General features: G+C 35.2%; 1 protein-coding gene across 1 annotated transcript in view; it reads right to left on the reverse strand.

Annotated features, from left to right (window-relative positions):
- LOC128026833 (collagen alpha-1(XXIII) chain-like) overlaps positions 1-27,836 on the reverse strand; it is a 117,144-nt gene that overhangs the window by 87,530 nt on the left and 1,778 nt on the right. The window lies entirely within an intron of this gene.

The raw sequence follows: 27,836 nt of genomic DNA on the forward strand, positions 1-27,836 counted from the left end.
CGGCCAATACTCGCTCCCTGGATGGCACATGTTTACCCAGCATTCCCTTGCTACACCATAGAGTTCACCACAGACAAAGAGAGGTTAAACACAGCCTTTCTTTTGTTGCTGCCTTCATGCGGATCCATTTCATTAAATATGCCATTGAATAGCACTGAATTTAGCAGAAAAAAAAGATCTATCCCTAAGGCATGAAAATTTCCCGCTCCAATGAAAACAATAACATTCTCGCTCAGGGCTAGAGTGATTTCAAGAGAGCTACACATAAATTTACATCCTATATCTGGTCCACAAATGTGAAACATAATATAAGGAATATTCCAAGCTATCTTTCATGCGGCACATGGCATCACTGTCCTCGTTAATGATTATGAATATGGATATATGTATATTGTTACTGTATATATATTTTTGTTGAAATTACTAGAAAGAAATAATCAAACCTGTGCATGACCAAAAGTCAGCATAAATTAAACAAAATCTTTCAACAACAAAGAAAAATGTCCATGTTCTGCACCATTATTTTTTTAATTTGGAATATGCACATATTGATCAAAATAAGTAATTGGTTTGTCATTAAGTACAAATTTTTTATTTTTAGATTTACTTTGAAAGACAATGTTCATTAGCATAATGCAAAAAAAAGAATAATAATAATTTTGTGAAACAAGATGTGTGCATATGTGTATGTATATATATATATATATATATATATATATATATATATATATATATATATATATATATATATATATATATATATACACACACAGAGTATATATAAGTATATATAGTATTATAAATGAAAGTTGGCTATTTTTTGCTGCATTTAATTTATGTGATTTAATTGGGGGGGGGGGTAGTATATAGTGTATTAGAGTAAAGAGAATTTAATGTGAAATCTAAAAAAAGGCCTCATTATATTCATGCAAAACATAATTTTGGATCTCGATTAAACGGTGTGACCTGGACATGTTTTATTGAGATTCATCCCAAAAGCTATTTTCTCACTTGCTTTTTGAAATGTATGCACATTGTTTTTAAATGTTGATGATTTCAGACTTTCTGTGACCCGTGTTACATGGCCCACAGTTATTTTGAGGAAATCGAAACCATTCTTTGAATCTGAAAGATCATATTCTGAGAGTGGAAAGGTTACCCTGCACCTCATCCTCAGTTAAACCTGTTTCTGCTTCAACATCAAACACATGCCAAGGAGAGGCCAATTTGGGAAGAATTCACTTTTTCGATGCACGCACACAGACATGCATCCACGCACACCATCATAAACCGTCAACTTTGCACGGAGATACATGGTCACTGCAAATAATTCCTGCTCCTCCCTGACCAGAGAAAATAAGAGAGAGCTAAAAGATGCCTCTGTGAAAATGGAACCATCTGCTGACATTTGCCCACTTTAAAAAATATAGATGCTTTAAAATTATTGAATGCAACACAAAAAAACATTCAAAAAGATAAAAGCTATATGACCATGATCATATGAAAAACAAGGAAAAGCACCTTTCATCACTAACTGTAGCCCCTAGTCATTTATTTGGATGTTTTTATGGGTATGCTGCATATTCTGTCTCTTGAATATGTAACAGACTTGTTTTGGTGGGACTGGTAAGTTCTCAGGATCACAAAACTCATCCCTTTACAATTACTGAGCAAAAATTACATTATTTCTGTTAAATGCACACTACCATTCAACATTTTTACTTTTTATGTTTTTGAAAGGTGTCTCTTCTGCTCTCCATGGTTTTATTTATTTGATCAAAAATACAGTAAAACAGTAATATTGTGAAGTATTATAATCATTTTAAATTACCATTTTCTACTGTAATATATTTGAAAATGTCATTTATTCTGGTGATATCAAAGCTGCATTTTCAATCATTCTAATATTATGATTTGCTGCACAATAAATATGTCTTATTATTTTCAGTGTTGGAAAATGGGGTTAAAAACGTGATGATTCATTTTCTTTCTTTTTTCAGGATTCTTTGATTAACAGAAAATTAAAAAGAACAGCATTTATTTGATATAGGGATCTTTGTAAAATTAGAATTGCTCTCATTCTATTCTCCGATATCCGATAATAGCACACTTGATTAGACTTTGCTGTGAACTTGTATAATACAAACGTATAGCCCTACTTCCTTGTTGACAGTGAATGGTGTTTACAGTGGAAACCACATATATATCAAATGGAACATGAATTTACATTGATTGAACTAAAATAAATACTCAAACACAGAGAGACTTTGGCTCTTGATTTCTGAAGTCCACCATTCACCAGTGATGTACAGTAAACGTAGCCAGAAATAAAGGTTTTCCCAGGGATCTTTAGTAAAACATCTCAACAGCTGTCAAGAAACTGTTATCATTTGCACTTTGAGAGGTTCCTGTTTGCATGGATTGGTCTCCATCCCGGTAAACTGCACGAGTGGCTTTTCAAAGCTTTCGGCTTTGCTCTCTTTCCTTGGAGCAGATTTCTATAAACTTACACAGGTGCATAATAAAACAAAAGGGCTCGAACCCAGTGAGATTTATGTACAGTAAGTGGCTTTTACTCACGAAAACAAGTAGGATTGCTTACATTAGAGAAATAAATGAGAATTTTGGGCTGTAAAACAGAACTCTTTTTACCACAATTTTTTTCCCCACAGGCACTAAAAAATGAAAATTTACTTAACCTCATGTTGTTCCAACATATGTCATATATAACTTTCTTTCTTCCATGAAACACAAAAGGAAACATTTAGCAGAGTTTTCCCATGGGAGCTCTTTTCCATACAATGAAAGTGAATTAGGATGAATGCTACAGAAACAGCATGATAAAGATTTCTTTAAAATGGTCAATAACAGTGTTATTTTAGTATCATATATGATACTAATTATAGTTAGTACTATTATATGTACTTTTATGGTTTTTATTAATATTTCGAATGTGTATACACACACACACACACACACACACACACACACACACACACATATATATATATATATATATATATATATATATATATATATATATATATATATATATATATATATATACATATATACGTTTCATTTTCAATTTCAAAGTTGTAGTATAGAATATTTTTCTTATGTATATGTCTATATACTTTATATACATTTTTATATCAGTTTTAGTTTTAGATATTTTAGCACATCAAGATAAGAAATGCTGCCTTGGCACCAAGTTTTCATATTTTATTTTATGTGTTAACATTTATTTTATTTCAAGGATTTTTTTTATGTTTTTAGTTTTAGTTAAGTATAATAACCTTGATCCAGTAATGCTCTACATTTAAAAAAAAAAGTTTTGAAGCCATTTGATTTCGTAAATTTTGCTCAGTTCCTCAAAGCTATCATATGGCTACAGAAGACAAGAAAATAGCAGTCTGTCTTTGTATTGAAAAGAGTTTTGTAAAGTTTTTTAAGAAAAAAATATCTGTAAATGGTGATAGAATTTTCATTTTGGGGTCAATTATCCTTTTCAAATTATAAAATCTTTCTTTGTATAAAATAGATGGTCAGTCAAGTCTGAATGCAAATCAGCTCATATTCAATACAGAAAATGTGTTTTTTGCATCTTCACAGAAAATCCAATCCCCACAACCACAACAAAAATGAGAATCAGTGCCAGGCATGTCTCACTTCCAGCTGAAATCATTAGAGTGAGTGGATAGGGACAGATTGAATGTTACCGCTAATAACTCCAGTGCTCTTGTCCCTCTTGATTTAAATGCAAGAAAAGAAAACACAGAAGCCCTTTTCACTCTGAAAGGCCAAAATACCCTGCACAATGTGTTTTCACTTTTTGGAGCGCCAACGAAGAGATCTTTTTTCATTTCAAACTGGATATAGTATTATATCTCTTCTGAGATTAGTTGGACCTCTCACAGAGCATCTGGACTTTCCTCATTGATAAAAATGCAACTGAGAAAGTTTTGAATACGAAACTGACACATGTGGTTCTAATAAAGCCATACGCTCAAACCCTTTACTCATTAACAGTTCACAAATATGTACCAAATGGTGCTGCATGGATGTCTCGCCTGCCTGACATTGAGAAGCCAAGGCCAGCGACTTACCGTTGTCTTATCACACTTAGCAATCTCACAGGTCCCCATAACACATTGTGTTTGAGATGATAACTGCATCACCCAACCCTTCCAGGAGGCCAGAACTCCCTTGAAAAGCAAAGGCTCTTGCAAGATGACCCCTTGTGTAATAATGTGTTCATTTTAACCCATGGTATCCATCCTCTCTCAGAGGAAAGTCTGTGGAATGTATTTGAAGAGGTAATTGTAATGGCTTCTGAAACTTCTCAAGGTAAAATGTTGCTAGAGAATCACCCATGCGTCTTTTTTTTGAAGAATCGTCCATGAATGAAGCAGGAATTGTGATCTATATCAGTGCATGAAGTACTGTTCAATGCTTTGGGATCGTTAAGAGGGTTTCTGAAATAAGTCCCTTATGCTCACCAAGGTTGCATTTACTTGATCAAAAATACAGTAAAAACTTTTAGCAGCAATTATATTTTTATCGATTAGTTAATATTTTATTATTTATATGCTGATTTGGTGCATATTTTTTTCAGTGCTGCTTAATATATTTGAAAACTTTTTTAAGTTTTTACAAAAAGTTTTTACTTTTTTGGTAACATTGCTACTTTTACAAAATATTTATTTAATGGAAAGAACAGAATTTATTTGAAACTATTTTTTTTGTTAAATTAGAAATGTCTTTACTACCATATTTGAACAATTTAATGCTGAATAAAAATATTAATTTCTACCAAACAAAATAAATAAAATACTATCAATAACTGATGTAAAATAAGAAAAATTTACGGTGGCCAAGAGAGCTCAATGCGCTGCAAATGAAAAAACACATGCAAATAATAATTTTAAAAAATCACCTGAAAATACTCACAACACAAACATAAAACAAGCTTCCGTTAAACATTTCTTATGTAGTCTGTGAAAATTTTCAGCGAGTTTCTGTATTTGTTTGTTTGTTTTGTAATTGCAGCACCTTTGTTTGTGTTTTGAATATTTGCAGCGCATTTCTGCATTTGGCTGTGTTGTGAGAATTTGCATTGCGCTTTTTTTTTTTTATCGCAGGTGTCTTTTTCTATTTGCATGTGGGGGTTTGTTTTATTTGCAACGCTTTCAGCACTCTTGGCCACCGTAAAAAAAATTAGCTTTGTTTGTCACAAAAATAATGACACAATCCAAAATATCCTAATGGTCTTAAAATATGCAAAATAATATTTCTTATTTTATTCCTTAGGATTTTGGGGTGAAATATGATCTGAATGTTTCTCCATGGGATTCGCCTGATTGCTCTTTTGAACACAGAAGCCATATTCTATTATATTTTTACAATCATTCTGAAGATAAAGTTTAGTCATATTAAGCGGAACGCTTACAAAATGCCGTTTCAAAACAAAGGCAAAATCATTGTATGTTAATACAATAATGGTGTGTTTGCAGTAAGCTTTGGCCTGCTCTTACAAATAACTATTTAAATCTGTTTTTAATAATGCCAATTATCTCTTAAAAGAGAACACAGGAAATGCTTATTTGCATGGCCAGGAAGGAGATGGGGCTACAATGACCACTCTCATACAAACAATGAACAATCATCATGCTTCATTTATAAGACAAAAATGATTCTCAGAAAATTTTGTTTATTTTGTCATCAACAAATGATCCTACCAGATCCTACCGACTCTTTAAACAAGATTATGCACAAACAATAGCTAGCTTAATCCAACTGAATTCTGGCACCTGAAAGCCCCTGCTGTCCCTGACATATATCATCACAAACACACCAAATAGCAATAATTACAAACATGTGTCCAGCAGAGATCAAACACAGATTTATTAAACATTTTTTGTTTACAAGGACAAAATTTGAAAACGTATTGGTTAAATCTGTTCATCAACTCTTACCCAAAAAAAAACCCATTGAGATTGACCGTGTTCCAGAAAAATATTAAGCTGTTAAAAAAAAATTGTAATACTTAATTGTTAGCTACAATAAAACTATTCCACTAACAACATCAAGGTCATTGGTTCTGTTTCCAAGAAATTAATGAGTTGATTTACTTCTGCATAATGCATAATTTGCTTTGGATAAAAGCATCTGCCAAATGCAAATGTAAATAAATATATATTATAAACAAAATATATTAATTCCAAATCATTATAAACATGAATTACTATACCTAAATTATTTTAAATTATGAGTGGCATGATATCATTCACTCTCCAGATTATAGATCATATTTCGTGTAGCCACAATTCTATATCCTGAAGCGTTATTTCAGAAGGTACCGAAGAGGATATTGCAAACTGTGGATTAACTTATCGATAAACAATGGCATTTAACGGTTATTCTCAATTATTTTTATGATGGCTGGTCAGCCTAGTCATGCTCTTCTGATAGCCAGCATCTGCCAACACAGAGGAAACATCTGGAACAGGACAGGGGAAGAGCCCCCCAAAACACACACACACGCACACACACACACTTGGTATAACATAGCAGCGCTGCACTAATAAGAACCAGTTGCATAATTTTAGCCAAGTGCTGATGAATGACCCCTGTTTCAGTAAAGCTCTGTGCTTTTAGGAGAGTAGGGGCGTGCTTTGACACTGGCCATGAGAGATATAGTCTTATAGTCAGGTCAAAGACAGGCTTCAATAGTACATGCTCTGGTTAGTTGGATAAGAGACAATGTGTTCGTTAACACTGGGCTCTCATCTGTAAAAAAACATAATTACTTTTGTCTTGAAAAAGCTACTGTGAGTTAAGCCATATTTGACACAAAATGTCATACTTCATACGTCTTGTGGTAAATCTGTCCTGACACAGTGCTTTTTAGGGCACTTTTGTGGGTTCATTACTAGTTAAGCTGTACTGACAGCATCTGATTTACCAGAGAAAATTATTTCTGCACTCAATTTCATTCCAAAAAGTACTGCAATTAAAGTAGAAGTTTATGAGACAATGCATTGCAGGAATAGAAAAACTGTCAAAATACATCCTTATCACATTGTTTCAAAAGTATAGCCAACAAGACACAAACATAATATGTCTTAAGGATTGGCATAAAATATATTTTGTATGAAATGGGAGTGTTTACCCAGAGAAAATCTTCCATTGTAAGTGCATTGTTCTATACACAACAATGTTTTTTTTTTTTTTTGCATTTTTTTTTTTTTTTTTTTTGCATTTTGTAACATTTAAACAAAATTAATGTTCATGGGAATCAACAACATGCCACCAATGAATATTCAGTGAATATTAAATTGCATTAAACTCCCAGGATGCACCTCATTAAGTAGGCTGAAAGAATGTGCAAACTGTGCAGAACTGATATGAAGTGAAAAAGCTGAAATATAACAGTTTCAGTTTGTTTAACGTTTATTGCTGACTACATATTTATAATTCTATTTTGTTTAATAGGTGTAATATTAATCCAAAATGTAGAATGATAGGACAAGGTTTATTTTTTAATTTTTTCATTAATTCATATAAAGGCATGACAAAAAAAATAGTAAGAGCAGTACGTTAAAACACCATTCCAAACTCATCCAGGGTCATGATGAATGAGTCACTGAATCATTTACTAAGCCGATTCATTCAATAACAAAGATTCATTCAAGAACAAATCTCCTTCACTGGGTGTTTTTTAGAAACGTGCTATGGTTCTGTTCTGGATTTGTTCATGTAACTATGTACTAATATTGTGTGTAAAATACAAGATTTTGTGATTGGTTTGAGTATTAACAACAGTACTCTTTTTTTCTCTCTCTCTCTCTCTCTCTGTCATACACATGCGGGCACACACACATATCAGGCTCTTGATCCAGTGGTCTGTGCAGTCCAGCTGTGAGGTCAGATGTTAGTGGGGTTGATTATGAGCAGTGAGCATCTGTCTTCACCATTTAATAAACCTGCTCTCTCCACTTCAAAAACAGCACATGAAAAAATAAAAAATGGGATGTCATCACCTGACGACCACTCAAGACCTCTGCTGACTTTATACACTGACCTCAGGTCTGTAAAGGAGGCAGCACAGAGCACGGGGCAAGGGCCTGACCGTGTCAATCAGACGAGCGTCAAGCACATGTGTCACGATGATGAAATGACCTGTCAATCACAGTGTCAGTGGATGTGCACAGGTGTGCAGAGTGAGAGAAGAAATGCCATCAAACACTCACAAATGCTTCCAAATAGCAAGGCTAGAAAAGCCATGGTGCACACGTTCCCAAATAAAGACATGCCGTGCCTCTAAAGAGCAGACAGAGGACAGATATCAGTAGTTAGATGTTAATGAAGCCTGACATTACAACATATAGGAAAACAGCACAGTATTGTAGTATTTGTAACAACCAGCAAACTAGAAATGTTATTTATGTCTCTTCATATTTAATAGTATACCAGTCACTGAATCATTCAGTCAGCTGATTTCCTATATTTAAAAAAAACACTAATTTATTCAGGATCAAAGCAGAATACTAAAATGCTACACTTATTATTTCTGCTACTGAAAAATATGTAAAAAACAAACAAATAAATAAATAAAAGATAGTACACATAGTAAAGGAACCATGCTAGTATGCGGTTCTGAATTCAGCAGAATGAGTGACTCACTGAATCATTCACTCAACTGACTCCTTAAAAAACACTGATTCATTTGAGATAAAAACACCACAACTGTGTGTTTCGGTGTATCACCACCCAAACACAAGTGCTTGATTCTGCTCGAAAGCATTAAATGACACTTCTGTGTCTAAAATGTCAATTCCTTTTTGTAAACAGTCGTGTAAAAGCAATATCACACTCGCATTCATGCTGCTGGTCTGAGTATATTGTCTGAGACAATTTACAGATCAGTGTGTTTCTTAGTAGCTTTCATAATTTTATTATTGGCCATCTAAGAAATTACGCATGAGAAGCATCATGTCAAACCAGAATCCGATTTTAGACTAGACATAAAAGTTGGCCATCTATTTTTTTCTAAAAGACTGGTGATGATTTTTTAGTCAGTTACATAAAAAGATAAATTGGTTTACTGTGAGTCCGAGGTCAGATGTCAAACTAATTCTTTAAACAGTATTAACAAAGTGGCTATGGTTATGCAACTGGCCCCAGACCCGTTGTAAGTCTTTTAGTGTAATTTTTGCCATGTGTGTGCTGAATATTACTAACACAAGACACTAAAAGGACGTGTGTTACTGATCCAGTAGAGCTGATTTTTCATACGGCTTGTCAAATCAAAAAGATTATCATCTGCATTCATCTGGCCACATGCACAGAGGCCACGGATCAACGATACCAGCACAATCCACTAGTTAATGGACCATGATCCTCTCAATCTGATCTAAGACACTGCAACAAAACCCTGGAGTTATTTGATTCAGCTGGTACTTCAAAAGCAAGGGATATCATCTATGTAAGAGGCATGCAATTCAAACCAAGATGATATCATGTGCCAGCACATAACAGCATGTTTACTGGAGAAAGACATATAGGCAAACATGCTGAGTGTAAACTTGGCAAATATAAGGGCCAAGTCATGCCTCATAGAAAAGACTTAATCTGAAGCTGTCAAACATTTGTATGGAGTAGATTTTGTGTGCATACGTTCTAAACAAAAAGCATCTACAAGCAATAAACTGATTTTTTCCACATCAAATTTCACATAAAAAAACAACAACCAAATCAAATGTATTAATGCAACATGCACTTTAATGTTCTCTGCTAATTTCCAGATGACCAATAAAGAGTCGACACAAGTCTCCACATGATATAAAAGTGAAATGTTGGATTTGAAAGACATATTTCGAATCATGGCTTGTTCCTTTGAGTCCCATAGAAAAGACCTTACTTTAATGAGCTCATGACTTCCTCCTTTTGGGGCAGGGATCCTGTCTATTGAGGGCAGAGGATCTCTGCAGGAGTGTAGCACAATGTGTGTGAGTGTTTATGCGTGTAGGATGCTAGAGGCTATAAACTCAGGGTTTTATGAGCTGGTAGCTCCTGTCTGGCACAAATTTACAGAAAGAATTGTTTCCTGAGGCCCACACTGCCAATCAAACACTTCCTAAATACATATACGCACATATGTAATTGTAAAATGTAAAGCTCTTTACGCAAAACAGTGTACAAAATTTGACCCTAAATCCCTAATAAATTCTAAAATTACATTTTTTATAGATATTTAGTACAAGTTTTACATATATGCCAATATATGAGACTTCAAAAATCTTACCAACCCCACATTTTTTAACATTATCATGCCAAAAAAAAAAATAATAATAATACACACATACATACAATACTTTAATTATAGAGCTTTGTTTTATTGTTTTGGCATAATTAATTGAAATGCATTGCAAGCTCTATTATTACACACAAAAAAAGCAATATATGGTGTATTGGAGATTAAAACATCTTCATAGGTTGGTGTGACACTATAATGCTGCTGACATGTGAGAAAGTCCTCTGGAAAAACCTCCATTCCCTGATCGTCATTAACCTCTCTGGCCACAACTGTGGCTTTCAGGTAGTATCAAAACACGGCCGCTGATTAAGGCAAATCTGCTGTACAGGAAGCCAGTAAACAAGAGTGCACAAGGTCAAGGTGATTGAGCTTTCCAGCACAGTGAGTGGATGTGTATGACAGAAACGCAGGACATTTCACTGCGGAATTCACACAGAGGAGACGAAGTGACACTTTGTTGGTAATTCAACACGTTCCCTGTGTATATTTAAATAACGTCTGACCAACTAAACCCCCCTCTGCCATGGGAAAACATAAAGGAAGAGCCGGGCTAAGCAACATGGCTTACTGATGCTGCCATAAATACAGGGTGAGCAATCTACATGAAATGTTATGTCAAAATATTTTTTATGATCTTCATGGTTTAACAAGCTGTGTGTACACACACACACACACACACACACACACACACACACACACACACACACACACACACACACATATATATATATATATATATATATATATATATATATATATATATATATATATATATATAATGAGATATATATATATATATATATATATATATATATATATATATATATATATATATATATATATATATATATATATATATATATATATATATATATATATATATATATATATATATATATATATATATATATATATATATATTGTATATTTACATAAAGATATATGTAATTAAATATTTCACACCAAAATCACAACTTATGTGTGTGAAAAACATGATTTTATAGCATATTAAACCAACATGGGATTACACTTAAGTTCTAATGAATTGATTAAATTATAGAATGTGTGAATTTCTATTATTTTATTATTTAAAAAAAAGTCAAAATATTCATGACCACTGTAGAAAACAGATCTAGATCAAATCTGATTTAACCACGTTGACAACTGACAGCAACTACCACCAGCCAAAGGACTCATATATGGTGTGGTGTGATTTCTTGACGTGTCTGTATAATTGTATAATGTAATGAGTAAAACATTTGATCAGCTGTTGAAGAGACTCTGTCAGTGGCATGAGAGTTTGCTGACCTCTGTAAGGGGCCGCTGTTCAAAACTGTCTTGAGAGGAAGCCAAACTCTGTCCTCAAAGAGTGTTGGACAGCTGTCCCCGCACCCAAATGGACAGGATGACCTTGGACTCAGTGTATGTGCATGTACATGCTTAGCCATACGGTTTAAAGGGGGGAAAACAACTCCCCTTTGGAGACACTCATAACTTCATTAATAAAATAAACAAGAAATTATTAGTTATAATGAAAATAATTATATGCATTCTAAAAATCTAAAATATTTTAAATATTAAATATGTTAAAGTAAAATTTCACAGTATTACTGTATTTCTTGTATTTGTGATCAAATAAATGCAGCCTGGTGAGCAGACCTTTTTCAAAAACATTAAGCCTTAATTATTCCAAACTTCTGACCAACAGTATACTAAAAAAAATGTGAAGAGAGAAAGAGAGACAGAGAAAGATAGAGAGAGAGAAAGAAGTAAGAGATGGTATGAGAACAACTTGTACCATGATTCCCAGCTGCTACATGCCACTGCAACTCAAAAACTCAAGAAGATGGCTTTAATGAACACTTCTTGACTGGAATTTTATGCAAGCATCTAGCGTTCCTGTACAGTATGGCACTGGCAACACCAAGATCATGAGTTCCATTCCCAGGAATTGCATGAACTGATACACATCGAATGCAATGTAAACTGCTTTGGATGCCAAATGCACCTAACTGAGAGAACCAAGTTGTGCAGACAGACAAACCCCAGAGGACCCCAATCTATAACAACTATTACAACCAAACTGAAAGAATTTCTGAACAGATATTTGAACTTCCAATCATGTTGTCCTCAGTTATATAAATATGGCATGTTGCCACTTACGTCAGGTCATGTCACACCTCTGCTACACTCACTCCCCTGGCTTCTAATCTCTACTAGGATCATGTTCAAAACACTTGTCTTGGTATACAAGGCCATCGATGGACCTGCTGATGCCTAGGGCCATTATTCACCTACTTCGACTGATCATGATGGCACACAGTTTTTGGTTTTGGTTGAAATGGTTTTGGAGAGTTGAAATCATTGACGAAACATTTTTATTTCATCCAGTCATCTCCATAAGCTTTTGTGCTTTTGATATGAGGCAAAGTCTCAGCTTTCAGGTTTTGGCGCTCTTTAAAGTGGTGTGACAGATCACTTTAACCGCCCCAAGTCCAAGCAGCAGCACAGAGCACACGTGAACCGATCATCTGTTTCTATTTACTAATAGTTATAGCACAAAATAAACATTAATGTTTATTTAATTAAAACTTAAATTTTCATTTTGGTTACAAACAAAAATTAATAATTTAAATAACTAAGGTGCATAAAATATAAATGTAAAGTAACAAACTATAAAATTGAAACTTACTAGGTGGTCTTAAGTGTTTTGGTACTGCATTCCACACATTCTTTATCTAACTACCCCACCCAGTGGCAATTATCAACACAGAGAGAAACATCTCAATATAGTCATCATCTGTGCATGCGTGCGTGTAGTGGATGCATGCAAACAGTGGATCACAACCAACACTTTCCCTCACATGCTTACCTCGGTAGCCTATAAACGGCACTGCTCACGAAAGACTGTTTTCCTGGATGTTACAAGTGCTTTCTGGTCACACGCAAGGAGACAGGATGCACCGTTCTGTGCGGTATGAGCTTATCAGTGTCAAAACGACCGGACTGGTGGATTCACAAGGCCTGCAGAGCATTGAGCAACATTTATAGTCCCGTTACAGCTTACATACAATCCCATAACACCTTTTAGCATTAGGCAAATTCAGCAGAAAATCAAAGAATCAACACAGCTCATGCGGAAATAATCAGTTGATCATTTTATTTTGTGTGTCAGGAATCAAATCAATCTGAATATAAGTTTAGCAATTGTTTATGACATCTGGCTCTGTGGCAAGTCTTTAAATGCATCCTTCAATTGAGAAAAATGCTTGAATGGTTTACCAAACTGTTACAATGACATAGTGCGATTTGTAAAAAATGACTAACAAACTGCCAGCACTTCATTTATTAACATTTTCGCTGTGAGTAATTTAACAATTGGCCTGGTGTAATCTGAGAGATCTTAAGACAGAGTGGGTGGCAACAAGGCTGCGGTTTTTGGGGGAACAAGCATTTCAAACCCCAAAGCTCTTTGGTTTTCATCTGAAATGTTACTCAGTAGACAAATAATCCTGTAAAGTGCGCAAGACATGCAGCCAAAAACACTCAAACTGTTATGATTAGTAGTCACTGAAAAATAGAACATGTAATACAAACTTGGTGTTTTTTTATTTTTTTTATTTTGGTTGTTTTGTATTCGTTTTTTTGTTTTTGTTTTTCTAATAAAAAGGCATTATTACTCTTTGATCAAACTGGTCAGATTCTAATGGTTAACATAGTTAACAAAAAAAATAAAAATATAAATAAATAAATAAATTCTAAAAAATACAAATTTATAAATTGAATTAAATAATAATAATTCAATATTTTGTAAAAGCCAAAAATGTATGGCAGTTCAATCAAACAATCAGCCAAGAAAAATATGTGGGAAAACTATTCTAGTTCATTCGTAATATTCACTTGCATTGTGCGCTGCACTATTCTCTGCTGCATCATGTTGCATATTTTAGCAAAAGTTTTCTAGGCATACACAATATCTGCATAGTTTTCACAAAATAAATATTATATTCTGCAGCAAGAATTGTATGTTATTCCTGACACAGCTTTAGTTGGCTGATTTTATTCATAGATTTTATTCCATTATATGAAGAAATCACACATAAGCCTGTTTACTCTTCCGTTACATACAGTCAGTGATAAATCCAGCAAGTGCTTCACATATTTTTATCCCCCTATAGCTGTCAGCAACCACAGGCACTACATACTAAACTGAGCTCATTTATATATTTACACCAGGTGCTACACTGTCTGTCCGTCACTGGAGAAGCAGTCAAAGAACTGATACCCAGTAGGAAGAGAAGGATGTTCATAACGTCATGGCTTACGTTAATTCCTCATGCTGCGACAACGAGCACAGACCCCCACCCCCTTCTGTGTCAGATTCCTGTCCGGGCCGGCACCTTTGGATCTTTAATCTCCCTCAGGGACTGACGGCTGGGGGGTCTCAGACTTCATAATCTGTTTCGTGACGGTTCCAGATACAGCCCCAACCCTGGAGGTGACGATCCACACTCAGTTCCAGCACCAGTAAGCATGAGACGGGTTTAACGCCCTGATGTTCAACCGGGTGCAGTCACAAGCCGCAGAGGGGAATCAACATCGCTAAATGCTAAACTTAGAAATGTGATTCTTGCTTGCAGTGGTTGAAACATGCCATATCTTGATCCGGACAATCAATTTAAAATAGTCCAAACAAGGAGCAACTGAGGCCTGATCGTGACCTTGACATTCCAGCAATGACGTAAACACAGGCCAGCTGCACTAAACTGCACTGCCTGTCAATCAAAACAAATTGCTGAATTTACAGCCCCAAGTAAAAAATTGGCAGTCTGAATTTAATGTGATGATGGATATGTGCCATTAAATAATAGCTAGAAAATACACCTTTTCAACTGAGTTGTCCCAGAGACAATTTATAAGAGACATGCCACTTCCTCAATCTTCAATACAACTATATAAGGAAAACCCGTGACAGCAAAAATGGTGGTTGTATGCACATGTCCCGCCCCTCCTGTTGGATAGCCAATTATTTGCTTTTAACAGTCAAGCCGGGAAACATTGAAGCCTATCGTCTGGTTCCACTGACGCATGCGCACAGTTGAGGTTTTGCGACAAAGTGAATCAAAATCATACATCAAAATCAGTATGATAATTCCATTCAGGAACAAATGATTAAAAACTGCATAGCCATACCCTGCGAACACAAGGTGACTTTGCTACAGTCCAGCATAACTCACAAAGTCTTGAGTAAAGAAAATAAATTATAGGCAGACCTATGAACTGTTCAGATTCAATAATGTATTTAGGTTTATTAGCATGAAAAGTCTGGGTCTTGGACACATGGCATCCACTTGGAACCCCTTGTGAAAATATGACACATTAGTGAAAGACAGCCAAGCAAAAGCCCAAAAGCCTTTTCAAATCTGCACCAACTGTTTGTTTGAGAACTTCCCCTAGCAAGTCAAACTAATTAGACATATCAGTGAGTGATTTAAGAATCATTTAGAGTGCCGTATGATTTCATAAGATGCTCATTTCATTGTTCTATGGAAATGCTTTCTTGTTTTTACTGATTTAATGAAGACTGCATGTTCTGATGATGAGGTTGTCTGCCTTTTCCTCTGTATTCTTTTAAGACGCTGCTCAAATCCACTGATCCGGGTCTGTCTGTCACATCTGTCTATTTTCATGTTTTGCTCACTTTCTGTCAGCTCTTTATGGTTTTTATCTAATGATGACTGCATGCTCAAATCAGGAAGACGTGATCTTCATAATCTTCCTGCTTTCTCCCATACAAGGTTTGGCTGGTTAGCATCAAAGGCTTCTTGGCCATTCCACGCAATGGGTGCCATTTCTGTCCTTGGGACACTATATGCACAAATATGTATGAATTATCTTATAGCAATTATAGCAAAGTGTCCTACACATTAATCTAACTGCAAATTTAAAATATGTAATAATAAAAACTACCTGACACACTGAAAACAGTGTTTGTTACATGTCCCCAATAGTACATTTTTACATTTAATATGTTTAATATCCTTCAGAAATATTTTGCATTTTTGTGTACCTCCATATCCCATATGTGCTTTAAATACTTTTATTTCTAAATATCTATAAACCATTCAGTCTAAAAGCACCAGAAGCAAAAATCCTAAAAGGATGGATACCATCACGTTCTGTTTTGCTCGGCGCACAGTGCAATTGTGCAATCGCCCACCGCTGTCTCATACACAGCACTACTGGGGCTGTAAATGGTGAACTGCTGATGGACAGTTAGCAGTAGCTGAATCCTTAGAGGAGAGGCCAGGGTAATGAGGTCATCTGATACAGCCTGTGCGCTGATGGAGGTCTGGTCCTTAAAGAGCGGAAAGGGGGGTGAAGACAGCGGGATATTGGGTTCAGGAGGGGTGCAGGGGGAATGGGAGGAGGTGTTGCATTGGTCTAATTGTCCAGCGAGGCCTGCAGGAAACCCTGGGGGTTTGTGTTCAACACTGACATTTGAGACAAATTATAAACACCATCATCATCATCATGATACACGATGACTCAACGTCACCATCAGAAGACCATAAATCCACTCTTGGAAAGATTTATTTTATGAAAATATACAACACCATACAAACAATTTAATATTGTAAACAATCAAAATATAAGATATCATATTGTAATATAAATTAAAAAAAAAAGTTATTCATGCAGGCCGTGAGGACAACTAGCGGCTTGCATGTATAAACAAACATACGATGTGATGAATATGGTCTGATTCACAAACAAGTGACTCTTTTGAGTTGGTTCATTTTAGTGAGTCAGTGTAGTCTGATTCACAAATGAATCACTTTTATGAGCCAGTTCTTTTAAATGATTAAAAAACATACAGCGCGTTTACAGTTTGCTTCTATTCATAATGAGTCCAAAAAGAAGAGTTACTGGTTTGAATCACTTGAATCCTTAACTAAATTGGTAATCGGTAACTGAGTTAACGTCTGACTCGATTACCAAACTGCAAATTATCATTATTTTCAGTCAGAATTTTTGTGTCGGTGCATATATTAAGCAGCTCTTGAAGAAATTCATGTGTAGGCACAGTTTCTATAAGTAAACAAAGCTAATTTCAAGCATTTAAGCATGAGATTGAAAGGTAGTTTTCAAGATTCAAGATTCATTCAAGTATCCAAACCTTTGACTGTGCAAGTTAGTGCAAGTTCGACATTAGTCGTATTTATGCCCATAAAGAACATGAAATAAGCACTTTCACACGTTTCAGATGCCTTCGATAGGCTTGAAATATCTTAAACTAAGTGTCCGATAAACAGTCAGAATAAATCTCAGACAGACAACAGCTGACAATCTGTCAGCACAGCAAAGTTACTAAATATACTGGACAATTATTCTACCACACAGGATGGGATCGTTTTCTGTTTTCCTCCACCTGTTGACAGAGTATTATCCTCCACAGCTCATCTGAGAGAAATAGATGACTCTAACTTTCTATAAGGTAAAGCACCACACACACACACACACAAGGGTTGATGCAAAGAGCAGGTATTACAAGGTTAAACATTAGATAAACAATTAATGCATTTTCTGCAGTGGTTTACCATAGTTTGCTGCCAAACATTCATACACACTTAAGAGCTAAACCTTACAGTCTGGGGATTCTGGGACCACAAAAACTCAAAGATATTGGCTGACTGCATACCACAGACATTTTGTGGTTAAAAATGTTCACCAATACACAGAGAGAGCTATTCACAACATATGGAATAGATATATATATATATATATATATATTAGCATTAAGATTGGGATTAATTCACAAATTTCGAATTTTTAGGACTTTTAAGTTTTATTTTTCTTCTATTATTTAATAAACACATTTTATTCCCTTTTTGTGTAATACTTTGTTTGCATTATCAACTCAAATTTAGACCATTAATGATCATTCCAGGCTCATTTAAGAAACTTTAGGACAACCCACAGAAAACCAGCAGGCTCTAATCACACTAATTGCTCCTTGAAGCCAGTCATTGCTATTAAAACACATTTAAATAGATTTTTGACTCAATTTCAACAAGAGGGATTTTAGCAATGCTGTTCTGATTAAACGCTCCACAACTGTATTTCATACCTATAGCATATCTCTCTCATTAACTAAATGTTACACACATCTTCACATTTAGTCTCAATCCTTAAAACATTTGAAAATAGGCTACTGATAAACACTGACTGATATGACACATTTGAGGACACTATTCTTCTAGCGCAAACATCTGACTCCATTAAAGCATTCATTGAATCTGTTTGGACTACTGAACTCGGTTAACTTGTGTCCCAGGTGTTGAGCAAAAGGCAAATTAATAAACTATAAGCATGAAGCTATTTGCTGTAAAAAAAAAAAAATATAAATAAAAAAAGGAAAAAAAAGAAAAAGAAAATGTTGGCTCTCCAAAGACCCATTCATTTAATATATATATATTTTTTTTATGTTTTTCATAGTATGATACACCTTTTAATAATTTGTTAAGTGCCTCTATTATCCTAAAAGTTGTTTTACACTTATGTTAGCAAACCGGACCCACAGCTTGCTAGTAAAGAACTGATCTTGTAAACCAGCGTATTGCTCCATCCTTTATCATAAAAACGAGTATATAAATCATATGTATATGTTGTTCACAGACACTTCTTGGCTTCAGACTGTGATTTCATTCCATTTGGAGTATATCAAAAATGTTTAATATTTTGAGCCGATTTAAGCACACATTGTTTTCATCTAGCAACAAGGCACATGTTTCTACGTGAGTTTGTTGTGATCAGAACCATTTTACAGCCTGGTAGTGTATGATCCTCAGTCATTTAGTGTATTGATCGTTTTTTCTCTGTGACTATTATAAAGTCAGTAAGTATATGATGCCTAGTGTTGTAAAATCTGTTCAGATTTTAAAAGTCATGTAGTGTGTTCCAGCCTTAAGCAAGAAACTTATTTTAATGCCTGCTGTCCTTGTCAATTGTCTACCAATGGGAAGAGCAATGATTACAACACACATCTGGATCTATGAAGTACGCAACCACTGCGTTGAACTTTCAACCAGTAATCAACTGGTTTTCATCTGTTTAAATGAATGATCATCTTCCATAATGTGATGCGATGTGAAGGTAACCTTCTGTGTTGAGAAGCAATCAACCTGTCATTAATAATCTTTAATCCAATCTATCTTTAACTCAATTTTTAGAAAGATTTAGAAAGAAGACTTTTATTAAGTATTATTTTTTTATTTAGATGCCCAACTACAGTCAATAAATACAGTCTAATAAATTTGTTTAAATTTAATTTTTCATTAATTAGTCAAATAACAAACTGAAACAACAAACCTTATATAATATTTGGTGCTGGTGGTCTAATAAATTTGTTAAGCACTGTATATTAAATATCCATAAATGAAATACACTACCATATGACATTAAAACATATATGACACATATTAGAAACTGGAACAATTCCATATATACACATAAATATCTTGCAATACAAATATTTATGTCTATGTATATATTGTTGGAGATATATGTCATATATTTAAACATTTTAGGCCAGAGGGGTTTTGCCTGAAAAAAGAAAATCCCTGACTTAACTGCAAAATACATTTGTTAAAGGCAAAACTGTATTTCTAATTGCTCAGTGCCTGGAAATAACCCTGTTTAAAGATCTTAATTAGGTTACAAGCTCATGTATTTTCCTTTTCTTTACATGTGCTATTCAAGGCTATGAGAAATATCACACACACACACACACACACACACATAAACATGGTTACACACAGGCTCAAACACACACACATTTACACACTGAGAAGAAAGACAAGCACTAACTTTTTTTAACAGATGGTGAAAGATTCTCATTCAGGCAGAGGTCCAGGGCGGCCCATGCTACTGCAACCTGAAAGTTATAAAAGCACTCCTCCTGCCAAATGGGATTTTAGACGTTACGCTGAAAGTTTATGACAGAACACTTCACTCGACTGCGGTTAGGGAATGACAGGATAGATCGATACTTAATTGTAAAAAGCCTCAAAAGCAGTGGGGGAAAATCTGAGTTCTGTTAGTCTTTAAAGTGTACATCAAGGGAGCACAAATGCTTGAATGATTTCAGGAATCAAAGTGGGAAAGGTGTCATTGTAAACCTTGTTGAATCAATTTTCTCTGTTTATCTTTAAATAATTCAAAAAGATCTATTAATACCATTTATCTCCAGGCTGTATCATTTTATTTTAAAATATGGTATTAATTTGTTTAAATGAGGACAGTATAACGATACTGTTTGGTTGGAGGGTTTGAATGTTTCAGACAGATGTGACTACCACAGTCATGTTCCAGCTCAGTTTAGGTTTTGGTCCACTGAAAACATTCACAAACATTTAGGCATATGAGAAACAGTGAACACAACCAAATTTGAGAATTTGATAGGGTGACCGTATGCGCCGTTCATAAGGGACACATCCATGCCAGGATTTTAATATTGACTAAAACATCCAGAGCAGTTTGACCAATAACATGCAGGTATTGTCCATACTCGACCAATCGTGGGGCTGCGTGTGAGAAGGTGAGATCTAGAGGGAACGATCAAATCGATGCAAATATGCGCACGTGTTTGTTTGTTCGATTGACTTGAAGCGTCGCTGCGCACAAATCCAAAAAAAAAAAAAAAGCGTGCACCACAACGCTTCAAGTCAAACGACCGAACAAACATGTGAAAGGGATTCGAAAGCATAAGGAGCTGCAAATAGCCAAAACCAGGATATTTAATGCTATATTAAACTCCTGGCTGGGACGTGTCCCGTATGAACGGCGCATATGGTCACCCTAGAATTTTAGCATATTTTATCATCCACCAAATGATTTTTTAATCATTGTTTATCTTTTTTTTTTTTTTCATTTTTAATAATAGTAATTTTTTAATAATCAGGTCTGCATGGCTGAAATGCAAGCAGGAGCAGAATTGTGTTCTGTTTTAAATTCATATGGGATGGGATCTGTATGTGGACAAATGCCAAACAAAAATATGTTCCGAAATTTGAAACAGGATTTGAGGTAATGGCGCGAGAACATCTCTCTGCGGTTTATACTAGGAGAGACAGGTGTGTGTGTGTGTGTGTGTGTGTGTGTGTGTGTGTGTGTGTGTGTGTGAGTACTGGATGAGAGCGATATCAGACACGTGCACATGAAGTCAAGTGGGCTGCTTAATGTGTTATGTTCATTAAAAGCAAGCAATAAGTTCTCAAATTTCAACCATGTCCTTCACGCTGTGACAGCAGACGGAGAAAGAGTGAGCCAGGACAGCATTGGATTTTTCATATAAACATTAGGGACATTTCAGATTAAAAGCTTTGTCACAATGTATACTTACTAGACTGTATATTAAAAGGCAGCTTGCACTTCCTCATGTTTGCATTCTTGAGGTATATATATATCCTTTCTCATTAACTGTACACTCCAAACAAATGTTTTGGCTTAAAGGGGGGCTACAATGGTGTTTCGTGTATTCAGAGTTGTTCACAGTGTAAAGAGATGGATTCTCATGCTAAACATGGCCAAAGTTGAAAAAAATAATAATAATTGGACGGATGACTGAGAATTGCTGTGCTGAAAATCTTACTTCGGGGTTGGTAGAAGTTTCGGCTGGTTTTTTTTTCGATCATGGATCTAATGACGTAGACGATGGTGAAACTTCTCTCAGAAAAGTGCACCTGCGCACACGTTGACCAGAGGAGAGCGAGACCGCGCACATCAACGCGCTTCATCAGGAAATCGTCGGCAGCGCTGCATAGGATTTGTTTGAGAATGTCTCCAAATACGTGTGTTTTTGGATGTGAGGGAAAGTTTACCGTGTTCAGTTTCCCAAAGAACCCAGCGTTACATGAACAGTGGATGCAGTTTGTTTTTCCGGGGCAGCAACGGAGTGGACCAAGTGCATTTGTATGTTTAGTTACTTACTTAATAGGTACATATTAATGCATGACCATATTCTAAATTCTTTAATCCTATCCCATACCTACCTCACTAACTATTAAAAGCAGCAAATCAGGCATTTATTGAGAGAAAATTCTTAGTTAATAGTGAATATGTGTTTCCTACTCTAAAGTATTACCGAAACTCTTTTAAATATCAAGCATTAGAGAATTAAACACTAACAGGTCTTTCCCTGTACTAAAAAAAAGCATATATAATAACACTTTCAACATTTATTTTCCTTATCCAGTCTTATACAAAGCATGCTGGGAACTTAGATATCCACTGCCTAATTTCCAAAGAAAACAAAATTGAATAATGCATATTGGGGTTCTTAACCATTACTTGAGAAATCTAGAAGTGCACATTGCAGTAACATACAGCTGTATATAAAGACGCAGATCTGAGATCAGGTTCAAGGTGGGAGATTCTATTGTGTGAAGGTGGAAAGCCTCTCAAAGCAACTGATGCACACAAGCGTAAAGTGTTAACCGTTTTTCATGCTCTCCCTCGTTAAATTTAATGGCAACTTTCTATGTCAGCTGTAACATTAAATAATGAAACTTAACACAATATAATCACTTCCATTCCCCCACTGTTCCTCTGGTTGCCAGCAACACCTCGGCGCACTGGAATTTAGTGACCTGCATTATGCACGCTGTGTCAGACTCCACACTGGGGAACGCTGCCCACACGTGGTCACATATCTGATAAAATGAATATCATTTTCAACAATGATTCAAAATGCCTGTAATGAAACCTTTCTATATGTGGTTTCATCAATGACTCCAAGATAGATGTGGCTAAGCTACCCAATCCACTGCACAAGAGCGTTGTACAAAATTAATTTTCCGTGGTGTATTTTTTAGGTCTTAAAAAGAGACATGCTTTAATAAATTCACCCCATTATCAGCCATGAACTCCAGGGACAGTAAAGGTCATGGTGCACAGGAGGTTTAGCAGAGCTTTCTATTTTAGTTAATACTGCAAGCTATGCTGAGTAACTGTTTGAGATGCCACACTGCAAATCTCCTCCGTACCAAAGACAAATCGTATTTCTTGTACAGTACAAGCCTGCAGACAAAAATGCCAAGATATTTTGAGATAATATTGTGTGTTCATTATCATTTGTTCAACCAAAATGACGTAAAAACAGTTAACAAAACATCACAAGCAATTTTCTAATCTAAATCAACTGATCAGTGCTCTAAAAATGTTGAATTTTAAAAACATCTAAAAATTTGATTTTTAGTTTAATTGCAGTATTAGCCTTGAAAATGACTTTTGATTTGTGAAGCCAAATGTAGTCAGGATGTGAAAATAAATCATATTTCGCCACGCTCACATTATTACAATATAATTACCTTCATCTGAATGTCACTCATCTTATTGTGCAAAATTCATACATTATTTCCCACTGAATATTGTTTTTAAGGCACAATGTGTCACAATAAAGTAAAAGTAAAATGCATTTGAAATGGTCTCATGTTGTTTATAAACAATAAATCAGAGCACCGATAGTTCGAAATGTTTAAGAAGTGCTCAGGGTCAGTACTCGGACCACCGTTTTACACCAACAGACCAGTGGGCTGTTTATTTTTCAGAGTGAAGAATGCACGTGCAGGGTGTGGCTTTACAAGAAAACTTCAATAAGATGCCTGTTGAAAGACAACTCAGTATCAATAATAATATAATGGATAGCTTAAAATTAAATGATGATTTTAAATAAGTGGGTTGCGGCCCAAAAATTCAATACAGAAGGGGAAAACATGCTGTATGCCATTAATAACATTCATAAATATGAATAAAATTCATAAATAAATAAAAAAGTATATTAATCCTGTTTAGCCTGACATATGACAATACTTGTCAGAATCTATTTTAATCACAGCTAATGTGTTGTTGTTTTGTTTCTTTTTTATTTATACATTTATTTATTTTTTTATGAATCAGGCTATTGAATCTTGAACCATTTTTATTTATTTTTTTCAACAAAAGTTTGCATGTGATTTTGTTGAATATCATAGGTACAGTTTGTGATACATCAGGCTTTTTGACTTATATAGTACAATATAGAATATGGAGCTCATATTCAACAAATGCTGCTATTTATATGGCCAAAAAGAAAGTTGACATTCTGATAGCTTGTAATATAAATCAGTGAGTTATTTATAAAGTATAACAGACTACTTACATTAAAAAGCCTATACATTTCAGTTTTTCTTCTAAATCCTGATGTATCATATTTGAGACTTACATCTAGACATGCAGAAAATGATGTAAACCTCAGGTGCTTTGCTCCAGTAAGTGAAATATTTTTCATCTTAAAATATTTCTAATAATATAAAAGTATATCTTATGTTTACTGAAAAAAATCATTCAACAAAAAGTGTTGCCACTTGATGTCTAGTGTAAAATAGGTCCTGAACCAAAACCAGCACTGCTTGATAAAACGGTTCTGCGCAGATGTGAGCGTTCACAATCACATACCACTAGACAAGTATGAGTATGTGTACGTGTGTAAGAGAAGCAAAGTCCTAATTCCTAGTTGCATGTCTCATCTCTTTTGCACAGCCGTGGGTAGCGTATCTAATTGCACTACTTCCTAGTGAGATATTACACATATGCACATGCCCTAGCCGGATATTTTAAGCCAGACCTTTTGGAGGGATGAAAGTAAATACAGTGCTGAGTCCATCAGATCCCACTGCCACACCCAAAACCTTCTCTGATTTCTGAGCGCTTCCAAAACCCATCCAGATCAAGCCTTTCTCACACCTTTTGTATGTTAATACTGTACCACTTACAGTCATTAACAAGTAGGAGTTCAATTATTCACTGATGTTTAATATTGCAGTTGAAATAGGAAATGCTGCATCTTTCAGCTGTGTTTTGATGTGCCTGATCGAACTGTGTGACTATGGGTAAATGCTGCACAATATCCTGGCCGCATTTGCCACCCCCTTAAGACTTTGAGTATACGAATGCAGGTCAAAGGTCACCAAACTTGAACTTTCAATTGCAATGGAATGCAAAACGTCTACAAAATAGCTGGCGTTTCCAGTCCCCCATGTACGCATGCATATATAAATTCATATCAATGAAGCATAAAGTCTAGTAGTCACAGTTTTTGATTGAAAAGGTTGACTAACATGCAATGTGCTTCACAGGGACTGTCTATTAGTTTCTAAAATCAGCAATTACTGCTGTTGGATATCTTGTGTCTCGAACAAATAAAATCTAATTTCACAGACATTTTTAACCGAAATCAATAATCTGTAGCATTCTCTGCTGTTTGAGCCACAGGAACAGATTTGATGCTATGAAGCATCATTTAGATACCAGCCAGTAAATCAGATTTGAGGCCAGATCAAGAAATTGTTTGTGATTTTCTGTGCAACACACATCAAATTTTCAGCAGGCTGTCCATGAGTATGACATGTGAGTCTGAGACTATAGGCAAAAGCTGGAATGCGTTTATATTAATGCATTTGGCAGATGCTTTTATCCAAAGCAATTTACGTTGCATTTAAGGAATAGGTTTTATCAATTCATGCATTCCCTGGGACCTGAACCCATGTTCTTGATGTTCCTAATGCAGTGTTGTACTGTTTGAGCTACAGGATCACTTTACAAGATAATCCTAGTCCATTTACACAAAGCATGTGTTAAAAAACGAATCAATTAATCAACAAATGAAATGGGCATTAAACAAGACACAGAGACACCCGACTTCAGTCAATCACTATCAAACACACACCACACCTAAAGCTCAGATGTTTCCTGAATAGACTTGTGCATGTGCACGGTGACTTTCAAAAAAGGGTGATGAAAGACAATAAATCCTTAGGGCAATGAAAGTAGGAAAGTGGAGAAATGTGTCCCTGACCTTGTCAACCCTTTCCAAGGACTAAATAGAGTGAAGGAGAACATGCAAGCCTGAAAAATGAGACAGGAAGATGTGACTCTCGTGCTTACATTTGAGAGTTACAGCTTGTTGTCAAACAGTGCCTGCTGGAAATGGGTGATAACAGATGGGGCATCGTTTAGTATGCAAGGACAACCATCTCAGTCGACAGGTAATTAGGGAGAACTCACTCCACCATAGAAATGAATAGAGGAAGAAGAATTGAAAGAAACTATGTGCTTAAGAAGAAAGACACGACAGGGACCTCCTGCAACACTTAGCACATTTCTACAGATTTGATGAACTTAAAAAAAACAAAAAACAAAAAACATCACAACTGTGTTTAACAAGATTTAATTTTTAAAAGGCAACCCTTTCTCTTAATTATAAAATGCAACCCTTCAACATTGTGTTCATTATATATGTATTTCTTTCGAAAGCATAAATTAAAATAAATTCTTTATTTTATTTTTTATTATTATTATTAATAATAATAATAATGATAATAATAAGGTATGGTTTAAATTGATGGCATTCACCAAATTAAAGCAAACTTATATTTTACCATATTCAAATATCATATATATTGCCATATATTTTACCATATATAAAATGTATTTATAAATTAAAGCTTTCTCTAAATTATAGCAGACTGAAAAATAATCATTTTAAACAATAACACAAAGTTGAAAAGGGGTTAAAAAATATTTTAAAGGTATTTTTAAGTCTTTTTTTTCCTCAAATTTCATTGTTTCTCACACAGAGCTATCGTATGGCCTCAGAAGACAGAAATAAGCAATTGTATCATACCTAATTTTATTTTTGCATCTTTCATGTAGCTTAAAAGCTTCATTAATTGCAACTGCATGAGAAAAAATGTATAAATAAAAAAATAATTCTTGCTCCATGGAGAAAAGAAAGTCAGGGGTCTTTAAAGGTTTTAAACTATTCCTCAAATCAGTGTACTTCAGTGTACTTCCAATCAGCTCCTGTAGGGGGAGACACACTGTAACCTGCCCAGTCTGACTCAGAACAGACAGAAATACTTCTCCCTCTGATCCTGGCTGCCAGGACCACTCAACACGCTTCAGGTTTCAGGTGCCAACTATTGCTTCTAAAATGAAAGGGTCTCACCTTACAGTTCGGTGCCTCTGTTGGTCCTTCTGCGGCACTACCCACACAAACAAACAGAAATACACACTCACACAGACGCATACTTGGGGCCCCTTCACACACACACACACACACACACACTCATGCTCAGAACCTATAAACAGATGCTTGTGACCTCCCTCTTGTCCTGCGACACCGATATCTCCCCTCAGATGTGAACCCACACACATTTATGGAAACACTGGATTTTATAAGCACCATGGCTCGATGTAAAGAGTGATTGTGAAAAAGAAAATGACGAACAGCAGTTTTCTCAGTGCACACGAACTCAAGTTACCACCAACCTCATGTTTAACAACCACATTTTCTGAGAAAGGAGCCCAAAAAACTCACCAATCACCACCAATTCATCGATAAGCAGCAGCTCTGCATTTTCTCCTTCACTCTGTATTTAAAATCACAACTGGAAATGCACAGAGCTGTATGATC

This window comes from Carassius gibelio, chromosome A14, assembly GCF_023724105.1.
Source record: "Carassius gibelio isolate Cgi1373 ecotype wild population from Czech Republic chromosome A14, carGib1.2-hapl.c, whole genome shotgun sequence".
NCBI classification, from domain to species: domain Eukaryota; kingdom Metazoa; phylum Chordata; class Actinopteri; order Cypriniformes; family Cyprinidae; genus Carassius; species Carassius gibelio.